This window comes from Marmota marmota, unplaced genomic scaffold (assembly GCF_001458135.2).
Source record: "Marmota marmota marmota unplaced genomic scaffold, marMar, whole genome shotgun sequence".
NCBI lineage: Eukaryota > Metazoa > Chordata > Mammalia > Rodentia > Sciuridae > Marmota > Marmota marmota.
The window spans coordinates 19,722,832-19,747,163 of NW_025999913.1; the positions used below are offsets into that span (position 1 = coordinate 19,722,832).

Sequence of the window (24,332 nt, forward strand, 5' to 3'; positions counted from 1 at the left end):
TCTGTTGTTGTTTGAACTTTATTTATTTATTTTTGGTACTAGGCGTTGAATCCAGGGATTCTTTACACTGAGCCACACCTCCAGCCCCACCCCACCTCTTTTAAAAATTTTTTTGAGACAGTCTCACTAAATTGCTGAGGTTGGCCTTGAACTTGCAATCCTCCTGTCTCAGCCTCCAGCACCATTGGGATTACAGGCATGTGCCACACCTCCAGCTTTATTTGAACATTTTTAAATAAAAGCAGCATACTGTGAATAAGGAGTCAAGTATTGCTAATAATGGGCTGTATATTAATTTAAGACATTTATAGATTTTCATTGTTCTATATGACCAAGGGCCTCGGGCATGCTGGGCAAATTCTTTACCACGGAGTTATACCTCTTGCCCTAAAATAAGATTCTAAGAGAGCTTGGATGTCTTTTGTTATCATCTATATACAGAGCACTTTTTCGTAGGCTGTATCTTTGAGTTCTCACAGCAGACACATTTATCCCATTTCACAGTAACCTACTGGGGTCTAGCAAGTTGAAGTTGTATTTTTTGTTCAAGGAAAATAATAGTTCACATTCAATTTTTTTTTTTCAGTTAATCATGCCTTATCTCTAAGGTGCCTCCTGAACATAAAACTGATAAATTTGAAGTGTTTATTGACACCAGACATGAACCCAATTCTGTTCACTTAAACAGCATAAGACACAATCCCTCCCCTCCTTCGATCCGCCTCTAACCCACAGCACAGATGCCCATTTGCCCCCTGAACCAACTTAGCACCAGTCGTGCAGAAACACTGGTGAGTGACACAGACCTGCATCTTCTTGGAGAGCCATGTGTTAAACAGAAAGGAGGAGCATGGGCCAGTCTGCGGGTGGTGCCACCAGGTGTAACCACGGCTGCGTTGGAGAGAGGACCGTGGATGTGGCCTGTTTTACAGGGCCAGCTAGGGAGGGCCTCCAGAGGAGGTGTCACTTTGCCAAGGCTGAGCTGTAGGACAGCAAACCCTGGGCATCAACACAGGAAGCAGCCGTGAGTTGAGGAACAGAAAGAGGCTGGGTGCCAGAGAAAGGCAGAGGGGCCGGCAGGCGATGCAGAGACCAGGCCTGGACTCAGCACCCTGTGCAGGGCACAGCTCCTCCTCAGCACACCCTTGTCCACCTCTCAGAGGCAGCACAATCTAGCAACCAGAGAGGAAACAAGGAGGTCCCCAGCTTCCTGCTGCCCTGAGGCACTGCCCCTCCTGATGGTTTCTTCTGATCCCGGTGGGCAGGTGTCCTTTCTCCTGTGAGACACTGATCCTTCACCCTCATCCAGACCCACTCTCCGGCTTCCCTGGGATTTAGCTATGCCGTCCACTCATCCATTCAACACGAGTGCATTGCTGGGCAGATGTTGGGCACAGATGTGAAGAGAGCAGAATCCCCAGGTCACAGAGACCAAGCTTGTGGAGGAGACAGACACAGAATATTCACTGATGTGGTGAGAAACTGATGTGACTCCATTTCTGAGAAACCAGCTTCTACCTCAAGGCCTGTCCTAAGGAAGGGGGAGGGACCCTTGTCCTTGGAAAAACCCACAGAGCACTCCTAAGCACATACCCACCCTGCTGAGTTGTTTGTCTGCAAATAACAGGAGAGATCTGCAGTGCCCGGTGTCCCTGACTCAACTAGGCTAGGTGAGGACCCATAGCAACCCCCTAACAACCTCCAATCAGCATGAGACAGGGAAAATACCTGGGATGCCAGATGACCCCAAGTAGTTTATGGTGGTGGATAACATGTTGGGAAACCATGGAGTTCAGCACGGACTCTCCTCGTGGCCTAAACCAATCTGTTCAAAGGAATCCCCCTCTTGTACTAACCAGTCACCCCTACCCAACTTGTTCCCGCCAGTGAAGGTGCTAATCAATGTTAAGAGTTGTTGTTTGACTTTCCCGTGGTGTGGAATGATTTGCTGTATGATGTTGTGACCCAAAAATCTATAAAATCTCACTTAACAAAGGACCAGGACTCACTCCCTGGGACGGCTGCATCGGAACGGAACGGTTGTGAGTCCAGGCTGGAGCTTGCCACGAAGACTCTTGTGTGATTGCATCAGATTCGGCTCCTGGAGGTCTACTGGGGTCCCACGAATCTGGCCTTGCAGTGGCAAGGAATATGGTGACGACCAGCACTTGAGAGGTAAATAAACCAGGGTAAGGGACGTCACAGTTGGAATTTAAAGCAGGATGGTGAAGTAAGGTAGCAAACCATAACAATTTCCACAGAGACCAGCAGCAACAAAGCCCAGAGGCAGGGGCTCCCAGGTGGTGCAGAGGTACAAAGAGCCTGCTGGGGCTGCAGACAGGAAGTGCCCCAGAGCGAGGAGGTGGCCTGTCAGACGCTTGGGGGCAGATCACATGCACAGACCTTGGTGGCCTCTGGAGGGCGGTCACTGGAGTGTCCAGCAGAGAAGGGCCGGCCTCTGACTGCTGACTCCAAAATTGTTTCAGATGCTTGGCTGGGCCTGGGCTATCTTAGAGGAGGGCAGTCAGAAACCTGAAGACCAGCCGGAACCCCGCAGTGAGGTGATGGTCACCTCGGGGCGGAGCTGTGGGACAGGTGAGAGTTTCTGGTGCTAGGTTAATAATTTAAAGGCAGAGTTGAAGGCTTTGCTGGTGGACGTGGCCTGGGGTGTGAATAGAGTGGAGCCAGGTGACTCCAGGTTGTAGTCTTGAGAAACCAGAAGGATGAGGTTATCCATTTCTGAATTGGGGAGATGGAGAGACAAGGAGCAAGAGAGAATAAGCATTCAGTTATGGCTGTGTCAAGGTTGAGGGATCCCTTAGAGATTCACGTGGAGATGTGGAGTAGGTGAGTAAACACCAGTGGTGCAGTCCCGGTGAGCATGGGAGCTGGAGATGAAACAGTATGCTCAGCTTTGCTGTTTGAAAAGTTTCATGATGAACTGGGTTTAGAAGGAAGAATTGCACTTTGCTAGTGATAACAGAGACCTGAATACCACTGGCTTAAACAAGAGTTTACCTTCCTCTCACATAAATGAATTCAGAGGTAGCTGTCCAGAGCTGATCTGGAAATGACAGAGGTGTCATTCACACCCTAGTGTCCTGTTATTATTCTCTAGTGCCTCCACATGTGGCTGCTGTACCTCCAGCTCCAAAGTCCACATTCCAGACAGGAGGAAGGAGGAGGGATGTAAGAGTCTCCTAGCTGTTTCAACCTCCTCTTTTAAGGATCTCTCAAAGAAGCACAACTGCCACCCTCAAACCATTGGGTCAAATTCAGCCCCTTGGCCTCCCCTGTGTAAGAGGCATGAGCATATGGCAATAACGAGAGGGGGAGGTGGTTATTACTGAGAACACTGAACACTGAGTGGGGGGAGGTGGTTATTACTGAGATCACTGAACACTGAGTGCTGGACAGAACACAAACAACCCAGCCATCCCTTCCACACAGCTTAAATTAAAATGGTTGTGATATAAACTTCCATCAGCTGCCGCAGTCTGGCTGGGCACAAATCAGAGCCACTGAAGCAGGAACAAACTTTATTTTTAAACTGCAGGAAAACACTACACACAGCTCCCGGGGAATCCTCCCCAACTCCACGAGGCTTGTCCAGGAACCCCCAGCGGAAATCTCTCTCCCGGAAATCCCTCCTCCTGCACTTCCCCAACCAATGGGAACTCTCGGGGAATCCCCGGAAATCCCCACGAGAACTCCAAAATAGTGCCAGAACTCAAAAGTTGTGGCAGAGGCGGATAGTAATGCCTCGCCTGTCAATCAATACTGTTGGCAAAATGCCAGGGGCCATACAGACTCGGCTGTGGCTCTCAGCAATCAGCCAAGATAACAGCTAAGTCCTGGGAGATTTAATTACTTTAGGGGTCTATTTTATGACCCAAATAAAGTGAGGACTTATTTTTGGTTTGTTTATTCAAATAAAAGTCCTGAGTGCAAGGTGACAAAGTTTGTTCCAAGGACCCCTTACAATGACACCATTCACAGTCTACCTGAAGTTTAACCTCAGGGCATACTACACTGGCAGAGTGAGAAACAGAAATATATGGAGACATAATGCGGCACAAACAAGGAGCCATGGGTGAATGAAGATATTTTTATGGAAAAACTTACCAAGAAATCACTGGCAGCATTGCCTCTGGAAACGGTAAAACTACATAATGTGGTGGAGCTAAGACTTGAATTCTGGAAGTACTGAGATAGGTGGACTGGGCTTTAGTACTTTCCTTCGGCTCCGCTGTAGAAGGTATAACCTCCTCCACGTGCCCACGTGCATGCAAGGAGAAAACAGAAAACTGCAGTGTTATTTTAATCAATAACTCTTCCTCTCTTCACCCATTGAAATCTTCTCCTACTCGTTTTTGCTGTGCCTAGTGTAAGACATAAAGCAGGTGGATGTAAAGAAACACGGATCAGCGGGGCCCGGGGGCACAGCTGAGGGATCCAGAGGCCTTATGAATAAGGAGGGCTGGGGATGTGGCTCGGCGGTTAGCGCCCCTGGGATCAATGAGCTGAGCGGCCGGAATAAAACAAAACGCTGATTATACACACATACAAAACCCTGATTTGTCCAGGAACAAGGCCGGTACTGTTTCTCAGCTTCTTTCTCGATCTCCTTTCTTTTGCACCACCGCATCTGAACCACCGGAAGGATGGGCAAAATTACACCAAGTTTGGCCTCAGGGCGCCCCCGTACCGAGTCCTTACGTAACCATCTGCAACCTAACTTACTACATAACGAGAAGTTAATAGCGGTACATTCTTGTTACCGTAGTCTCTTAGCCAATCACAGCCCCCAGGATACCGCTTTCACGTGGGGAAGCCTCAGCCAATCACAGCAGCCAAGCTCCAGCCAATCACAGGCAGCCTTGGCTGAAGGCGGGCTCGGCCTGGCGGTCTCTGGGCGCGCTGCGGCTGCTCTCGTCCTCGCGGGGCCCGGAGCTCCCCGGCCGGCTCCGCTCAGAGTCGTGCCCTGCCTACTTCAACTCTGCCAAGTTTGCCTCAAGTCCTTGTTTCCTCTGGGCGCACTATGGGCTACCTCGTCCGGGGGCCGCGACCTGCAGATGGAGTTCCGGGGGTGAGTGGGGAAGGACCCCAGCCAGGGCAGCGGGCCGGNGGAGGCGGCGGGAGTGCGCTCCTGCAGAGCTGGACAGCCCGAGTGAGGAAGCTGCGAGGGTCTTACCCGTCTGCTGGCCCTCTGTGTTCAACAGGGCTCAAAAAGTGCGGCTTTTTAAAAAAAAATTTTTAATGGTGCTGGGGATTAGAACCCAGGACCTTGTGCATGCGAGACAGGCACTCCACCACCGAGCTGTGTCCCCAGCTCCCTAAATCAATTTTTCAAATGTCTTCATTCGTGCAGTAGGATTATGCACAGCAGTGTTGCCGAGCCGGGGCCTTTCGGGAACAAAGCCGCCCTCTGGCGGTCGGGTCAGACTTCAGATCTGTCCCTCAGAGTGACAGACAAGAGTTTATTAGAAGGGAAAGGGGACACTCAAGGGAGAGCCTGGGCCCTCTCGAAGGGGAGAGGTTTGCCGCGCCGCTCCTGCTTTCTGGGGGAAGTCCCGCTCGATCCAACTTCTCTGTATATGGAGACTAGAGGATGAACCCAGAGATACTGTGAGTCTGAGCTACATCTGCATTTCCAGGCCATTTGGTTAGGGCCTCGTTAAGGTGCTGAGGCTGGTCCTGAGCCCAGTCCACTTTCTGACTTCTGACTGTAGGAGCTGCATGGACCACCTCCAAGAGGATGGTGTGGCAATTTGAGAGTAGGAGCTTTTAAGGAAATTGAGTCACTTGCTGCTGTTGTCTGAATTTCCTGACCCTCCTTAATCAGCTCATTACCCTTTGAATAGTCCCCGTCAAGTTTTGTGAGGGTCTTGATGTTTGGGTAATTGGGGTGATGGGGTTGTGACATAGTTTTGGTGATAAGGGAGGGTCCTAGAGACTTAGTTATTAGAGGTAAAAGAGTAGTTTTTCTTAATTAAATCTGAAACATTTTTTTTAAATTGGTTCTTTTTAGTTATATGTGACAATCTGTTTTGATATAATTATACAAACATGGGATATATCTTATTCTAATTAGGACCCCATTCTTATGGATGTACAGGATGATGGCGTTCACTGTGGTGTTTTCATATATGTACATAGGAAAACTATGTGAGATTCATTCTGTCTTTCCTATCCCCCATTTCCTCCCTCCAGTCCCCTTTGTCTAATCTATTGAACTTCTATTCTTCCCCTACCCACCCTCCCTTATTGTGTATTAGCATCTGTATATCAGAGAACATTTGGCCTTTGGTTTTGGGGGATTGGCTTATGTCGCTTAGCATTATATTCTCCAGTTCCATCCATTTACCAGCAAATGCCATGTTTCATTCTTAATTAAGGCTGAGTAATATTCGACTGTGTATACATACACCACATTTTCTTTATCCATTCATTTATTGAGAGGCACCCAGGTTGGCTCCATAGCTTAGCTATTGTGAATTGAGCTGCTATACACATTGATGTGGCTATGTTACTGTATTATACTGATTTTAAATCCTTTGGATATAAAAAGAGAAATGAGATAGTGGGTCATAAGGTGGTTCCATTCTTAGTTTTTTGAGGCATTTCCATATTGCTTTCCAGAGTGGTTGCACCAATTTACAGTCCCACCAGAAATATATGAGTGTGCCTTTTTCACCACATCCTCACCAAATTTATTGTCACTTTTATTCTTCATAATTGCCATTTGGTCTGGAATGAGGTGAAATCTCAGTGTAGTTTTCATTTGCATTTCTTTAATTGCTAGAGACCTTGAACATTTTTTCATGTATTTGTTGGCCATTTGTATTTCTTCTTCTGAGCAGTATCTGTTCAGATCTTTTGCCCATTTGTTTATTGATTGGATTATTTATTTTTTTTGATGTTGAGCTTTTTTGAGTTTTTTGTGTATCCTGGAGGTTAACACCCTATCTGAGGTGCAGGTGGCAACGATTTTCTCCCGTTCTGTAGGCTCTCTGTTCATTCTCCTGATTGTTTCCTTTGCTGTGAAGATTTTTAGTTTGTTGATTTTTTTAATTTCACTTCTAGGGTTCAGCTCAAAGTGGATCAAAGACCTAGGAATTAGACCAGAAACCCTGCACACGCTAGAAGAAAATGCAGGCCCAACACTTCACATATAGGTCAGGAACCGACTTCCTTAATGAGGCAGGTTTTACCTACCACGCCCCCATCTGTCAGATAGGGTTCCTGTGGTTCTGCCCTCTGCTGTCTTTGTCCTGCTCACCATTCCTGACTGAATAGCTGCCTAACAGTAGTGGTGGTCAGTGTGACGTTCGTGTGTGCACATAGCATCATCCGCTCCATTTTGTCCCCTTACTTCCCCTGTCCCTCGCCTCCTCTTTCCCACTGATTGCCTTCCTCTACTCCTCTGGTCTTCCTTCTAACTATTTCTTATTTGGTGCGTTATAATCATACATAAAAGTTCGGGATTGTGGTATATTCATACATGCATGTAGCATAATCTGGTTGATTTTATTCCCCCGTTTCCTCCCCAACAAGTGTGTTTAAAGATTTCTATGTATATCGAAAAATTTATTAACTTCCTGTTTTCCCAAAGCCTCCATGTTCCCAGGGTCTGGCACAGCTAAGTGCACCATGACAAGGCTGACCCTGCCACAGGTTCCCCTTCTTGCTCCACCCACACCTACCCCCTGACTGGGACCTCGTCACCCCCCATCTTTTGATCTTCCTCTGTTCCTCCATTGTCACTTGTACATTCTTACCATAAGAATTACCCCACAGCAAGGTCTGAGTGCTTATCTGTACCAGATTGTAGTGGAGATCAGTTTTTTGTTTGTTTCTTTTGTTTTATTTTGTTTTGTTGGTACCAGGAATTGAACCTAGGGACATTTATTCACTGTTCACATCCCTATCCCTTTTTATTTTTAATTTTAAGACAGTCTTGCTGAGGGCCTTGCTAAATTGCTGAGACTGGCTTTGAACTTTCAGTCCTCCTGCCTCAGCCTCCCAAGCCGTTGGGATGACAGGTGTGCACCACCACCCCCAGCTGTTTTTTCCATTAATTTTCTAGACTTAGTTCCTGACTGACTTCAATTTGCAATGGCAAATTACTATATTTGGAAGATTTTTTGTTTTCATTTTTGGAGATATATTCTATCACTAAATAGTAACATTTGTGAGACACATATACACTACTGGTTTTATTTTATGTAAAAAGATATTAAAGTACACAGTCTTTGTTTTATACTTGATAACTTCATGCCTCATTCATGAAGCAAATATGGAGAGAGCAAAACTTATTTATATGAAAGCAAGGTAACTTTAAAATCTTAATAATTGCTAATGGCTCTGTACTTTTATGTTGCATAGTTTTTATTACCATGATGTAGGGAATCTTCTAGCTTTTCAAAGCTGATTTTTACCAGAAGATTTTTTAAATCAAATTATTTATTCTAATTTGTTATACACGCTGGCAAAATGCAGTTCATTTCATATTACACATATAGAGCATGATTTTTCAAGCCACTGATTGTACACAAAGTATTTTCACATCATTCCTGTCTTCATACATGTACTTAGGGTAATAATGTCTAACTCATTCCCCCATCTTTCCTAACCCTTTGCCTTCTCCCTTCCCCTCCCTTCCCTTTGCCCTATCTAGAGCTCCTCCATTCTTCCCATGGGTCATGTCCCCCACCATCACCACTATGAGTCAGCATCTTCTCCTCATATCCAGGAAAACATTTGGCCTTTGGTTTTGAGGGATTGGCTAATTTCACTTAGCATTATGTTCTCCAACTCCATCCATTGTATGCAAATTCCATGATTTTATTCTCTTTTAATGCTGAGTAATGTTCCATTACTCAGTATATATACCACAGTTTCCCTATCCATCTACCAAAGGGCATCTAGGTTGGTTTCACAATTTAGCTATTGTGAATTGTGCTGCTATAAACCTTGATATGGCTGTGTCCCTGTAGTATGCTGTGTTGGGAAAAGGTATAATGGCAGCCACAACCCAAAAAACCCCAACATGGCGCCTGAGGAGCTTCTCTTCCTGCCTCTCCCTTTCCCGCCGGCGCCAATATTCAAATCCTGCTGGCCCAATAAGAACTAATTTCGTGGGCTCCAGAACTGACATCTGGAAGAACTAACCAATATAAATGGGTGACCCGTCATTTACCTAAGCCCTGCCACTTCTCCTTAGATCTATATAAGCCCACAGCCTTTTGTAATAAAGTGGAATTTCTCCGGTGATTTGTCTCACGTCGCTTCTTCTTTCATTGGTGCCGAAACCGGAGATGGGTGAGCTCATTTTAACAGAGCCCCATCTCCGGCTCCACCGAGACATCTCGCCCTCATCCACCTTTTCAGGCACTGGCTCCCTACACCCACCACCGATCGGACTTAGGTAATTTCCCCTTCTGGCTCGTCACCCTCTTTGAGCTACAGCAGGAACTGTGACCGTGATCATCTGGCACACTCCTGACGCCCGATAGAGGGGAGAGAACCCACCCCACTAAGGCCTTTATGACCGCAGTGGACTCTCTGGCGACCCGTTCTCCTTTTGGGGAGTGAGGCTTCTGGGTTTAGGTGAGAGACCCCTTGGTTTCTTCCTTCTCCTCCTTCTGAAATCAGTAAATCCTAGTACTAGGTTCTTCGTGGCCTCCGGCTTTTTGCCTCCTGAGAGCTGCAGTTCGGGTGATGACCCTCACTGCCTCTCGTCTCCCGGCTCTTCTTAGAGTCTCCTCAATCCCCAAGGTCCTAAAGGGGGACACCCTTTTTGCCCTTGCTGATCGTTTCCGGCCCAAAGGTTTTCTCTCTCTCTCTCTCTCTCTCTCTCTCTCCATTTCTTTCTGTGACCATGGGTGCCTCCTCGTCTAAACCTCGCCCCTCAAATGTCTAATGAAAAATCTGACCACACTCTCCCTCGCACCAGACATCAAGCCCAAACTCCTGATCAAATTCTGTACCCGAGATTGGCCTACATATCCTCGGGATAATGGCAATCATTGGCCTCTAGAAGGCTCATTAGATCCAAATCTTCTCCGGGACCTTTTTAACTACTGCTGGCATCTGAAAAAGTGGAAGGAGATTCCCTACGTTGAAGGTTTTAGCCTTCTCGCACAGCACCCTGCTCTCTGCTCCTCCTGCTCTCCCTCTCAGGTTCTGCTTGCTTGCAAACCCCTCCCTTCCCCTACTTCTACTCCTGACCTCTAGGACTCTTCCTCATTTGACCCGGCAGATGAACCCCCACCTTATCCCTCAGCCCCACCTGCTCCTCCCCTCCCGCCATCCCCTCCTCTTCCTCCGCCTGATTCCATGGATCCTCAACCTTCCGTTTCATCCCCTTCCCCTCTGCCCTCTTCCGCCGCCGCCTCCACCTCCTCCTCCGCGGAGACATCCCCTTCCCCTCCCTCTTCTTCCTGTCCGTTGCTGACCGCCTCTTTCAGTCCTCCTGTTACCAGATCTAAGGGATCCCTTCCCACTCCCATGATGATCGCACCCCTTTGTGAGATAGCTGGTCCCAAGGGTGTTATCCGAGTACCTGTGCCCTTCTCCATGTCAGACCTTACTCAGCTAGAGAGGAAGTTAGGCTCATTCACCACCGACCCCACCACTTACATTCGAGAGTTTCAGTGGGTCCTGCAAGCATATATCCTCACTCATCACGACATTTACATGCTCCTGGCCAATACACTTATCCCTGAGGAAAGGCGACGGGTCTGGGAACTAGCCCAGGCCCATGCTGATGAGAATCATAGAACCAATCCCAACCACCCTACGGGCCCACACGCTGTCCCGGAGCAGGAACCTCTATGGGATTACAACACCCCTGGAGGCTTACACTCTCGTGACCTTTTTGCATCCTGCCCCTTGGCGGGCTCCACCATGCAACCAGCGCACTGGTTTCATTAATGAGGTTCTTGGCATAAAAGTTAACTAGTGAGATCGAAATAAACACACAGGCTCAGTTACCTTTTTCTATGACCAGGTCCGAGACGGCTCCCCTCTCTGGTTCCCACCTCGAACCACCCGGTAGGGCAGCAAGGATTACTCAGGGCTAGCAGGAGAGAGAGAGAGGGAGCACGCCAGGGAGTAGCCTTTTATTGGGGAACAAGAAATTCAGGGGAGAATTCCATCCAATGAAGGTTGAGGGGGGCCGCACTCCAAGGTCAGGGTCAGTGATTGGCCCCCAGGGTCAGTGGTCAGTCACACCCCACACGGACAGGCTCTCGCATCAGGAGAGGGCTGGGAAAGCTCCGACACAGTTAGCCAGAGCGCCTCAGACCCAAACCGGGAGTTGCCCAGTCGCGTGTGAGAATGGCTTCCCACAGTGGGCCTTAAGAAAGCCGCCCGCAAGGCCATTAATTTTCAAAAAGTACAGGAGGTCATTCAGAAGAAGGAAGAAACACCTTCAGAATTTCTGGATAGACTAACCAAGGCCCTCCAACAGTACACAAACCTCGACCCAGAAACCCCTGACGGCCGTCATGTCTTAATGACATATTTCCTGGCCCAAAGCTACCCTGATATTAAAGCCAAGCTTAAAAAGCTTGAACAGGGCCCTGCTAGCCCTCAGACCAAAATCCTCACAGTCGCTTTCAAGGTTTTCCATGGTAGGGAGGACAAAAGCGAACGCCGCAGACAGAAGGCCGAAAACGCCAAATTCCAAATGTTGGCCCAGGTCATTCAGGGAAGGTCATCACATCATCCTAATCAGACACCCCCTGGAGCTTGCTTCAAATGTGGTAAGGAGGGACATTGGGCCAGGGTTTGTCCTTCGCCGAGGACACCCTCCATCCCCTGCCCAAAATGCCACCAAAGGGGACATTGGGGGTCAGACTGTCCAACAACCCGGAGGGGAGGTTGGTCAGCCGCCCCACAACCCCAGCCTCTCCTGGGCCTGGCAGAGGAGGATTGACGGAGCCCTGGGCCTTCCTTCCCGACATATTACCATCAAGAAGCAAGAGCCTAGGGTCACCTTCCTGGTGGACAGACGCCCCATTACCTTCCTCTTGGATACTGGTGCCACTTTTTCGGGTTTGAGGGAGTATTGGGGTCCTACCACACCCTCGAAAACTCCTATTGTCGGGGTAGGAGGTAAACAGATTTTTCCCCGGAAACCCCCCCCCCCCCCCGATCATGTTACATGCAGGGATCCCTTTTATCCTTCACACACTCCTTTCTTGTTATGACCCACTGTCCCATTCCCCTTCTGGGAAGGGACATACTTTCACTACTGAAAGTCACCATTCACATATCACCCCACACCTCTCCCACCTCTCATTTCCTCATGATGTTCCTGGGAACAGATACACCTCCTCTACACATTCTCCCACAACTATCTAAACCAGTTAACCCTGAGGTTTGGGACACAACTACACCCTCTACGGCTAAGTGCAGTCCTATTCATATTGTCTTACGGGACCCTTCAAGATATATTAATCAACCACAATATCCACTTACAACCACAGCCCTCCTCGGATTAGAACCCATCATCCAGGATTTATTACAGAAGGGGTATCTTAGGCCTACACACTCTCCTTTCAACACCCCCATTCTGGCAGTTAGGAAACCTACCGGGTCCTACAGACTGGTCCGAGACCTTCGCCTCATCAACTCCTCTGTGTTTCCCATTCACCCACTAGTGCCCAACCCTTACACCCTTCTCTCTCAGATCCCTGCTACTATTACCCACTTCTCAGTCCTAGATTTAAAGGATGCCTTCTTTTCCATTCCCTTGTCTTCAGAATCTCAAGATATCTTTGCTTTTACATGGACTGATCCTCACACCCGCCGTTCTCGTCAGCTTACCTGGACCGTCCTTCCGCAGGGATAGTCCCCATCTCTTTGGCCAAGTCCTTGCCCAGGACCTCACATCTTTCCACCCTACCTGTCCTGACTCTACCCTCCTTCAACATGTTGATGATCTTCTTTTATGTAGTCCTTCTTGGAAACAGTCTCAATCCCACACCGCCCAGTTTCCTAGCAGATAAGGGATATAGGGTATCTCCCCACAAGGCCCAGGTTTCCCAGTCTACTGTCACCTACCTTGGTTTTCGCCTTGCACCGGGAAAAAAGGAAATAACATTGGATAGGAGGCAACTCCTCTCTAATCTTCTGGTACCTCGTACGAAAGCCGAAATACTATCATTCCTAGGACTAGCAGGGTATTTTAGGGCCTGGATCCCAAATCATTCTCTTCTAGCCAAACTCCTGTATGACCTAGCAAAGGGACCCCCTGGTGAACCTCTTGCCTCCTCCCCCCGCTACCACTTTCGCAGACTTCAGCAGCTCCTCTTAAAGGCATCCGCCCTTCACCTTCCCGATCTTTCAAGACCATTTCATCTATATGTCCATGAAAAGGGGGAACAGGCACTTGGGGTTTTGGGCCAAACTTATGGGCCTACATTTGCACCTGTGGCATATCTGTCCAAGCAATTAGATCCTACCATCCGTGGGTGGGCCCCTTGCTTAAGAGCTCTGGCTGCTGGACAAATCTTACACAAAGAAGCCTCTAAGCTGACTTTCGGGGCCCCTTTAACTATCCACTCCCCACATCATTTGAAGGATCTTTTAGCTTATAAGGGCCTTCAAACCCTTCCACCATCCAGAGTTCTGTCGCTCCTCACTTCCTTTCTGGAAAACCCCAATATTACGTTCCTCCCCTGCCCTACACTGAACCTGGCCTCCCTGCTCCCAATGACCTCCACACCTGACGCACCAGTTCATAATTGCTTTGAAACCTTGGATGATTTCCTCCCCTGTCATTCTTCCATTTCTGAGGGACCACTCACCATGGCCGACCTTATCTGGTTCACTGACGGCAGTTCCTTTAGGCAGAACGGCACTCATTACTCTGGATACGCCGAAGTTTTGGCCACTGAGATTATAGAAGCCAAAGCTCTGCCTTCAGGAACCACTAACCAACAGGCCGAACTTGTAGCAGCCACTCGTGCCTACCTTCTTGCGCAGGACAAATCCCTCACCCTTTATACTAACTCAAAATATGTCTTCCATATTCTATTATCCCATGTTGCAATATGGAAGGAGCGAGGTCTACTTACCACCAAAGGTAATACCATCACTAATTCGGCTCTTATAACCAATTTGATAGAGGCCTCCCACTTACCCACCCAGTTGGGAGTTGTCCATTGTAGGTCCCATCAGAAGGATGGCTCTCTTGTCACTGAGGGCAATGCGAAAGCTGACCAGGCGGCACGGATGGCTGCTACCACTTCCAATTATGACCCCCCTCTGGGGGTCACTTTAGACTGTCCATCTGAAGCCCCTACTTCTTCCAGTAAGAACAAGGACCTTTTTGAGTTCCTCCATACTCTATTCCATTCCAATTCTCAGTCTTTGACCCTCTTTTTACAGAGCTTCTTCTCCCTCACCCCCTCTGACAAAGCCATGCTCCAAAATATAGCCTCTAATTGTCAGATCTGTCAGCGGACCAACCCTTATACTCCTTTAAGGCCTAAACCGTTTCCCTCTCACCAAGCCCGGGACATGTTCCTGCTGCTGACTGGCAGGTAGACTTCACCAACATGCCTGTCTTTGTGGACACTTTCTCTGGTTGGCATTTCCCACTTCCAATAAAAAGGCTTCCACTGTAGCTTCAATCTTGCTGACACACATCATCCCCAGGTTTGGTATGCCCACTTCCCTACAATCCGACAATGGCCCTGAGTTTATCTCTAAGATCACCCAAAGGGTCTCTCAAGCCCTCTCCTTCAAGTGGCATTTCCACTGTCCATATCGCCTCCAGGCGTCAGGAAAAGTGGAAAGAGTAAATCGGACCCTGAAGGAGGCTCTCACCAAATTAACTATGGAATTAAACTTAGACTGGGTCAAGCTCCTTCCCTTGGCTTTGCTTTGGATCAGAGCTCTCTCTAAGAAACAATCTCTACTGTCTCCCTTTGAGATAATATAGGAAGACCTCTTATACCCCCTGGATTGGTCGTTTCACAAGGACCTCTCACATGAAATTTGTCTTTACCTCTCTTGTTTCATCTCTGCTCGGAACTCTGGAAATATCAAGACTGGCTTCTTCCGGACCCAGTCTCCTCTCCAAACACTCCTCCCTTAACACCTGGGAGTTTAGTCTATTATAATACCCCAGAGGAAAAAGGGCCTCTTGCCCCAAAATGGGAAGGCCCTTATCTGGTCATTCTTTGTACCCCCACCGCCGCCAAACTCTCCTTACCAGACAACCATCTCACCCCCTGGATTCACATTTCTAGGTTGAAGCCATACCATCAAGAGGTCTCATCTACTGACGACAGGACCATCCCAGAGGAACTCCAAGAGTCACCTCCTGAACCTCCCCTTTACTCCTGCTCTCCACACCATCTCATCCCTTTAAGTTGCGGCTCACATGGTGTTCCCCGCAGCCCAGTTCCTGTTAAAGAAGGCACAATGAGCTCTCCCAACACTCTAATTCTCTTTCTTTGCTTGTTTTCTGTGCTCTGTTGGGCCTGGTCTTCACCTCCCCCTCCTACTATGTACAAATTCACCCTTCAGGAACGATACTCGGAGCATGGCATGCAGAAGTTCCGCACAGTTGATGAAAAAACTTGCTTCATCCACAACTGCACCTCTGTGTCCCTAATATTGTCACCTTCCAGGTCCTTCGTTCCTGGTAGCTGGAACTGGCCTTTCATTTGCTTCCTTTTTGATCAAACCAAAGACTATTGCCGTTGGTGGCCTGAGGTATATAATGGGTGCCCCTATTGGTCATGCAGGCTCCATGATGAACGCGGTAGTTATTCTTACCACTCACTTGGCTACCCCGAAGGGTGGACTTCTAGTTACCTCAAATGGCATGAGGGCTCTTTATCCGATAACAGTGGATGGTATACTTTAGATATATCTGACCCCAAGGCCAAACACTGGGACTATGTTGAGTTTGCTGTCTATGCTCGGACAACCTCAGCCAAACCCACAGGATGGATGACTGTTTCCCGCTCCCTGATAACACCACCTAAGGCAGCCTTCCAAGTAGTCCAGCATATCAAGGAGTCAGAATCTTATCAATAGCCCATCCCAAGAGGATTCAGAGCCTTCAACCCCCTCAGGCCCCCTCCCACATGGCTTAATTTGATGCACCAAACCCTTTGATTATTAAACTCCACCCCTCTTTCTGTGCCCACTTCTCAGTGCTTCCTCTGTGCTTCACTTAGTTGTCCACTTTTAGCAGCAGGAAATATTTCAGCAAAAACCTATAATTTCTCAAAGAAAGGACAACCCCTACACGTGGCACACATCCCACCGTGGGAACTTTATTCCACCAATGCTTCATTCCCTTTCTTCTGTTTCCACCCGCCAACAATGAATCCCTTACCCATTTGTTCCTTGAACTATGACACCCCATCGAGCCCTGCATTTATGCAACCTGGACATTTCCTCTGGTGTAACGGGTCTTTTTATACCGCAACGACCAATTCTGTGGCACCTGTTTCTTGGTTACTGTAGTTCCTCGGCTGTCTTTTTGTACACTTCCGCCGAATTCCGACAATTGGTCCCACCTTCCCGCACCCATAGGGCAGTCTTTCTGCCGGTACTGGTAGGCCTCACATTAACAACCTCAGTAGCGAGTCTCAGACTCTCTGGTGGAGCTATAGGTCATTCTCTATGGGCATCCAATGAGTTTCAACAAAAACTGCAAGAAGCGCTCGATACCATTGCTGAATCTCTGGGCTCCTTGCAGCGGCAGGTTACTTCATTGGCACAGGTGGCTTTACAGAACCGAAGGGCGATTGATCTCCTCACTGCAGAAAAAGGGGGTACGTGCCGGTTCCTTAGAGAGGAATGGTGCTACTATATTAATGAATCTGGGCTAATATAAAAGAATGTTGTTAAGTTACAGGAATTGTCTACCCAATTGCACAAACCCACCTCCCCTAATCCCATAACAGGGTTCTTCCAATCCTCTCTCGCCATGTACTTGCTACCTTTCTTGGGGCCCCTTATTGGGATACTCCTTTTTTGCCCTCTCTTGCCCTGCGTAACGAAGTTCCTTCAAACCCAATTACAGAAAATTTCTAATCAAACTTTCAACCAGCTTCTGCTTAGGCACTACCAGCCTCTGATGACCGATGAACCCCCAACATCTTCAAGAGAACAGCTCACTCAGTGCTGAAGCTTACTACCAGGCGCAATGGAAAACAACGGACATCGGACAGCGGGAGACAATGAGCCCGGAGGACCTCTTAGCCTGCCATCCTGGATTTTTGAGCCTTTATGTCCTTTTAAGCCTCCTCGTGGCCCTTGGCCTCTTCTCTGTCAGTCCCCCCAACATGGAACTTCTGCCAAAAACTGACCTTTGCTTTAATTTTTATCTTCATCCTGTTTTTGTTCGCTCTGATCTTCTTCAGGTGCTGGTGACGCCATGTCGAGGCAACGCTTCCAATACTTCCTAGAGTCTCTGTTACAAGACCAGTGGCTGATACCAACAATCTCCTCCATCCAGGACTGGTTCCATGCCATCGACGACTTGTGGCTTCAAGGAACTTTTATAGACTTCACCTCTACCGAAGTAGCTATCTATAGCCACTGGGTTTTATTTCTGGTTGCCATGGTATCCCCAGACCTGTCCCCCGGACATTCCTCCACTTCCCCTTTCTAGATCCCATGCCGCCCCCGCACAGCAGGAAGCAGCCAGATCTGACCAACGACGCCCCAGTTCCTAAGAAAACAAAAAGGGAGGAATGTTGGGAAAAGGTATAACTGCAGCTACACCCCAAAAAACCCCAACATGGCGCCTGAGGAGCTTCTCTTCCTGCCTCTCCCTTTCCCACCGGTGCCAAAAACTCCCGCCGGCGCCAATATTCAAATTCCGCTAGCGGGAAACCTTAGCCCCACTAAGAACTAATTTCGTGGGCTCTGAAACTGACATCTGGAAGAACTTACCAATAAAAGGGTGACCCATCATTTACCTAAGCCCTGCTACCTCTCCTTAGACCTATATAAGCCCACAGCCTTTTGTAATAAAGTGGAACTTCTCCGGTGATTTGTCTCGCATCGCTTCTTCTTTCATGCTGTTTTTAAGTTTTGGGGGTATAAGTTGAGGAGTGGGATAGCTGGGTCAAATGGTGGTTCCATTCCAAGTTTTCCAAGGAATCTCCATACTGCTTTCCATATTGGCTCTACCAATTTGCAGTCCCACCAGGAATGTATGAGTGGCTTTTTTCCCCCACATTCTCACCAACACTTATTGTTGTTTGTCTTCATAATAACTGCCATTCTGGCTGGAGTAAGATGAAATCTTAGATTAGTTTTGATTTGCATTTCTCTAATTGCTAGAGATGTTGAACATTTTTTCATATATTTGTTGATTGATTGTATATCCTCTTCTGAGAAGTGTCTGTTCAGTTCCTTGGTCCATTTATTAGTTGGGTTATTTGTTTTTTTGGTCTTAAGTTTATTGAGTGCTTTATATATCCTAGAGATTAGTGCTGTATCTGATGTGCATGTGGTAAAAATTTGCTCCCATTCTGTAGGCTCTCTATTCACCTCACTGATTGTTTATTTTTCTGAGAAGCTTTTTAGCTTGAATCTATCCAATTTATTGATTCTTAATTTTATTTCGTGCTTTAGGAGTCTTGTTAAGAACATTGGGGCCTAAGCCAACATGATGAAGATTGGAGCCTACTTTTTCTTCTGTTAGGTGTAGGGTCTCTGGTCTAATTCCTAGGTCTTTGATCTACTTTGATTTGAGTTTTGTGCATGGTGAGAGATAGGGTTTTAATTTCATTTTTCTTCATATGGATTTCCAGTTTTCCCAGCACCATTTGTTGAAGAGGCCATCTTTTCTCCAATGTGTGTTTTGGGTACCTTTGTCTAGTATGAGATAAATGTATTTATGTGGGTTTGTCTCTGTCTTCTATTATGCACCATTGGTCTACATGTTTATTTTGGTGCTAATACTATGCTGGTTTTGTTACTGTGGCTCTGTAGTATAGTTTCAGGTCTGGTATTGTGATGCCTCCTGCTTCACTCTTCTTGCTAAAGATTGCTTTGGCTATTCTGATTCTCTTATTTTTCCAAATGAATTTCATGACTCCTTTTTCTATTTCTGTGAGGTACGATGTTGGGATTTTAATTGGTATTGCATTGAATCTGTATAGTGCTTTTGTCAGTATGGCCATTGTGACAACATTAACTCTGCCTCCAAGAAGCCGGGAGATCTCTCCATCTTCTAAGGTCTTCATAAACTTCTTTCTTTCCTGTTCTTCTGTAGTTTTCAGTATACAGGTCTTGCACCTCTTTTGTTAAGTTTATTCCCAAGTTTGTTTTTTTTGTTTTGTTTTTGAGGCTATTGTAAATGGTGTGGTTTTCCTAGTTTCTCTTTCAGAGGATTTGTTACTGATGTACAGAAATGCCTTTGATTTATGGGTGTTGATTTTATATCCAGCTACTTTGCTGAATTCATTTATTCTAGGAGATTTCTGGTGGAGTGTTTTGAGTCTTCTACATATAGAATCATATCGTCTGCAAATAGTGATAATTTGAGTTCTTCTTTTCCTATCTGTATCCCTTTAATTTCTTTCATCTGTCTGATTGCTCTGGCTAGAGTTTGAAGAAATAGGTTAAATAGAAGTGGTAAAAGAGGGTATACCTGTCTTGTTCCAGTTTTTAGAGGGAATGCTTTCGATTTTTCTCTATTTCGAATGATGTTGGCCTGGGGCTTAGCATAGATAGTCTTTATAATGTTGAGGTATGTTCCTGATATCCCTAGTTTTTCTAGCATTTTTGAACATGAAGAGATCCTGTATTTTATCAAATGCCTTTTCTGCATATATTGAGATGATCATATGATTTTTATCTTTGAGTCTATTGATGTGATTAATTACATTGATTTCTGTATATTGAACCAAGCTTGCATCCCTGAGATGAACCCTACTTGATCAGAGTGCACTATCTTTTTGATTTGTTTTTGTATTTGATTTGCCAGAATTTTATTGCATCTACATTCATTAGAGGTATTGGTCTGAGGTAGTTCTTTGATGCGTCTTTGCCTGGATTTAGAAACCCAGTGATATTGGCCTCACAGAATGTATTGGAAGTGCTCCCTCTTTTTCTGTTTCATGAAATAGTTTGAGAAGTATTGGTGTTAGTTCTTCTTTAAAGCTGATGAATACACATCACCTGTGTATCCATCTGGTCCTGGGCTTTTCTTGGTTGGTAGGCTTCTGATAGCATCCTTATTTTCTTGCTTGAAATTGATCTGTTTAAGTTGTGTATGTCATCCTGATTCAATTTGGGCAAATTCAATTTGGGCCTCTAGAAATTTGTTGATGCCTTCGATATTTTCTATTTTATTAGAGTACAAAGTTTCAAAATAATTTCTAATTATCTTCTGTATTTCTGTAGTGTCCATCATAATATTTCCTTTTTCAATCATGGATGTTAGTAATTTAAATTTTTTCTTTCCTTCTCTTTGTTAGCATGGCTAATGGTTTATCAATTTTATTTATTTTTTCAAAGTACCAATTTTGTGTTTAATCAATTTTTTTCATTTGTTTCTTTTGTCAATTTCATTGATTTCAACTCTGATTTTAATTATTTCCTGCCTTCTACTGCTTTTGGTGTTGATTTGTTTTTCTTTTTCTTTTTATTTGAGATGTAATGTTAGGTCATTTATTTGTTGACTTTTTCTTCTTTGAAGGAATGAACTCCATTGTGGGAGACCAATCTCATGTTGGATGATGTGGCGGTCAGCCACCCATGCTGCTAGACTGTCCTGCTCTTCTAGGGTTCGAGTGACTGTGTCTTGATACAGCCCCATGGGTGGAGCTATGCTCACCTGTTCCTATGTAATATAACCCCTTGCCCTGTTAGGATAGAATGTTCCATGGAAGTGCCTTGTGTATGTCCCCTTCTCTTACTATGCCCTTGGGTGTGGCCTACCCAGGTGTCAGTCAACCTGCTGACAGTGGACATCATGAAGATAGACTCAGCCCCTGAAACCTGACCCCTTGCCTCATTTGAATAGCTTCTCCTCTACAAAAGGGGTCAGTGCGTGCTCTCGCTCTCTCTCTTCCTGTGGACCTTTAAGGTTAGAGGAGCCGTCACAGCGACTCCAAAAAAAAAAAGGTATTTGTGTCTCTTGTGTGGTTATTTTGCGCAACCCAGTCAGCCCAGTTATACCTGAAGTGACCCCTGAGCCTTTTAGTTGCGAGAACAGAAACCCGACAATGAACTTTCCTCTTAAAACTGCCTTCATAGTGTCCCAGCGATTTCGATATGTTGTATCGGTGTTCTCATTTACCCCTAAGAATTTTTTAATCTCCTTAATATCGTTTGTAACCACTTGTTCATTCAGTAGCATATAATTTAGTCTCCAGGTTTTGGAGTATCTTTTATTTTAGATTGATTTCTAATTTCATTCCATTGTGGTCTAATAGAATCCAGGGTAGTATCTCTACTTTTTTGTATTTACTAAGAGTTGCTTTGTGGCATAATATATGGTCTGTTTTAGAGAAGGATCTATGTGCTGCTGGTAAGAAAGTGTATTCTCTCATTGATGGATAATATACTCTATGTATGTCAATTAAGTCTTGCCGCTGCTCGGCTGGCTGGGCAAAATAACCGGGGGGTGACGAATAACTTGTGTACGTTGATACAGCAGGAGTAGGAGCCGTTTATTGCAGGACAGGAGCAGTATTTATACATTCCACACAGCTTATCTAATTAGCATAAACTAGATACACCAGTCAACCAATAAGGAATCTCCACACTTAATGGCTCGGTTTTGTTACTTCACAAACCACTCCCTCTGGCATTTTGCCAGGCACCATCCAGACTTGTTTACAGACTCTAACAAAGTCTAAGTTATTGACTATAGAATTCTTTAGTTTCTTTGTTTAGCTTTTGTTTTGAAGATCTATCCAGTGGTGAAAGAGGTGTGTTAAAGTCACCCAGAATTATTGTGTAGTGGTCTATTTGACTCTTGAACTTGAGAAGAGTTTTTTTGATGAACTTAGATGCTCCATTGTCTGGGGCATATATAACTGTTATATCTTGTTGATGGTTGGTTCTCTTGAGCAGTATAAAATGTGCATCTTTATCCCTTTTGATTAACTTTGGGTTGAAGGCTACTTTATTTGATACGAGGATGGAAACACTGCTTGCTTACGTAGGCCATGTGAATGGTAGTGCTGCGCCCCTCCCCTGACTCAGGCAAAAGCAAGGCCCTGCTGAGGTGGATGGTGCAAGGTGTCCATCCTCTGGAGGAGCGCAGCATGTTTCTGGGAATGGGATGGTTTGTTTTTGCACTTCTGTTCATAAGTATAATTGTAACTTCTCATAGACCATTAAGCATGAAGGAAAAAACATGATTTTCCCAATTGATGCAACTACTTCTAAGAATAAATCTGTTTGCTCTAAATCCAATGATTCAGCTGTGGAACGTAAGTTGTTAATGTTTAATTAAAAAAAAAAAACTGTAGGAAAAACAGTCAAGGAAGTTTTTGAGAAATTAAATTAAAATCTAGAGAAGAAAAATTAATATTAAGAAGACAGATTAGTGCTTGGTACTGGGTAACTTGTTCTTGTTCCTGTGCACAATGGTTTGATGCTCTTACTCTTGTTTTATTAAAATTAGTAGCCTCTCTTTTCAAGTTAACCACTTACCATAACTGCGGCGCCGGTTCTAGTCAGTAAGTCAAGAAAGAATAGTCAAGGTATAGGCCAATAGTCTGGGACATTTCTAACTATTATTAAAAGCTAACTAAGTGGAAGCAGCTCAAAGCAAAACACGAACTGAAAGTAAAAATGCTTGCTTATACATAAGCCAAGATACATTTTTTTTTTAACTAATTGTAGATATGTAAAGTTTTGTTTCCTTGAGTAAAGTTTCCTGTTTTGTAACCACAAAATACCGTGAGCCTGCCAAAATGAAAAGTATATATGTTTAACTTCACAAGTAAAGATTCAGATTCAGCACCTTCACTTTTGTGTCTGTGTTGTTTCTCTGCCGCCTTTCGCGGACCCCTCACCATTCATTGGTCTCCTGAGACCCCCTGCCGGAGCTGGACTCCAACAGATATGTTTTATCCCAACCTTTCACCTTCAGTCTGTGGGCATCTCTTCCTATGAGATGCGTTTCTTGAAGGCAGCATATTGTTGGATCTTTTTTAATCCAATCTACCAGTCTATGTCTTTTGGGTTTTTATTTTATTTTTTACATGTACTTTCTTTTCTTTTCTTTTCTTTGCATTACAATTCTTATTACACATATATACCGCAGTTTTTCATATCTCTGTTTGTGTATAAAATATGTTGATACCCAATTCGGTTTTCATACATGTACTTTGGATAATGATGTCCATCACATTCCACCATCCCTGCTAGTCCCCTGCCCCCTCCCTTTCTGCCCCCTCCCTTTCCCTCCCACCCCTCTGCCCTATCTAGAATTCATCTAATCCTCCCATGCTCCCCCTCCCTACCCCACTATGAGTCAGCCTCCTTATATCAGAGAAACATTCAGCATTTTTGGGGGGGTGGATTGGCTAACTTCACTAGCATTATCTTCTCCAACGCCATCCATTTACCTGCAAATGCCATGATTTTATTCTTTTCAGTCTGTCGTTTGATTGATGAGTTTAGGCCATTAACATTCAGGGTTATTGTTGAGACATGATATGTATTACCAGTCATTTTTGTTTATTTCTGGTAATTAGCTTGACTTGGTTTCTCATTTGATTGGCTTTTCTTTTACTGTAGTTCTTCCCTTTGCAGATTTTCATTGTTGTTTTTCATTTCCTGTCGTGGCGTATTTTGCCAAGAATGTTCTGTTGTGCAGGCTTCATTGCTGTAAATTCTTTTAGCTTTTGTTTATCATGGAAGGTTTTTATTTCATATTCTTGGTTGGCATCCATTGTCTTTTAGAGCTTGGTATATGTTGTTCCAGGATCCCCTGGCTTTGAGAGTACAGGTTGAAAAATCTGCTGAGATCTGAATTGGTCTTCCCTTATAGGTAAACTGGTTTTTCTCTCTTGCAGCCTTTAAAATTCTATCCTTGGGCTGTATACTAGGCATTTTGATTATAACATGTCTTGGTGTAGATCTGTTGTAATTGTGTACATTTGGTGTCCTCTAGGCCTCTTGTATTTGATTTCCCAATTCATTCTTCATGCTTAGGAAATTTTCATATATTATTTCTTTTTTAGTTTTCGGTGGATACAACATCTTTATTTTACTTTTTTATGTGGTGCTGAGGATCGAACCCAGCGCCCCATGCATGCCAGGTGAGCGCGCTACCGCACTACCACTTGAGCCACATCCCCACCCTTATATTATTT

The 24,332-nt window shown here is 45.5% G+C and overlaps 1 protein-coding gene across 1 annotated transcript in view; it reads left to right on the forward strand.

Annotated features, from left to right (window-relative positions):
* The first annotated feature begins 4,843 nt into the window (after positions 1–4,843).
* Btn1a1 (butyrophilin subfamily 1 member A1) overlaps positions 4,844–24,332 on the forward strand; it is a 65,890-nt gene continuing 46,401 nt past the window's right edge. Inside the window, 1 exon segment of the mRNA XM_048799898.1 lies at positions 4,844–5,089. The gene's annotated coding sequence lies outside the window, so the exon portion shown is untranslated.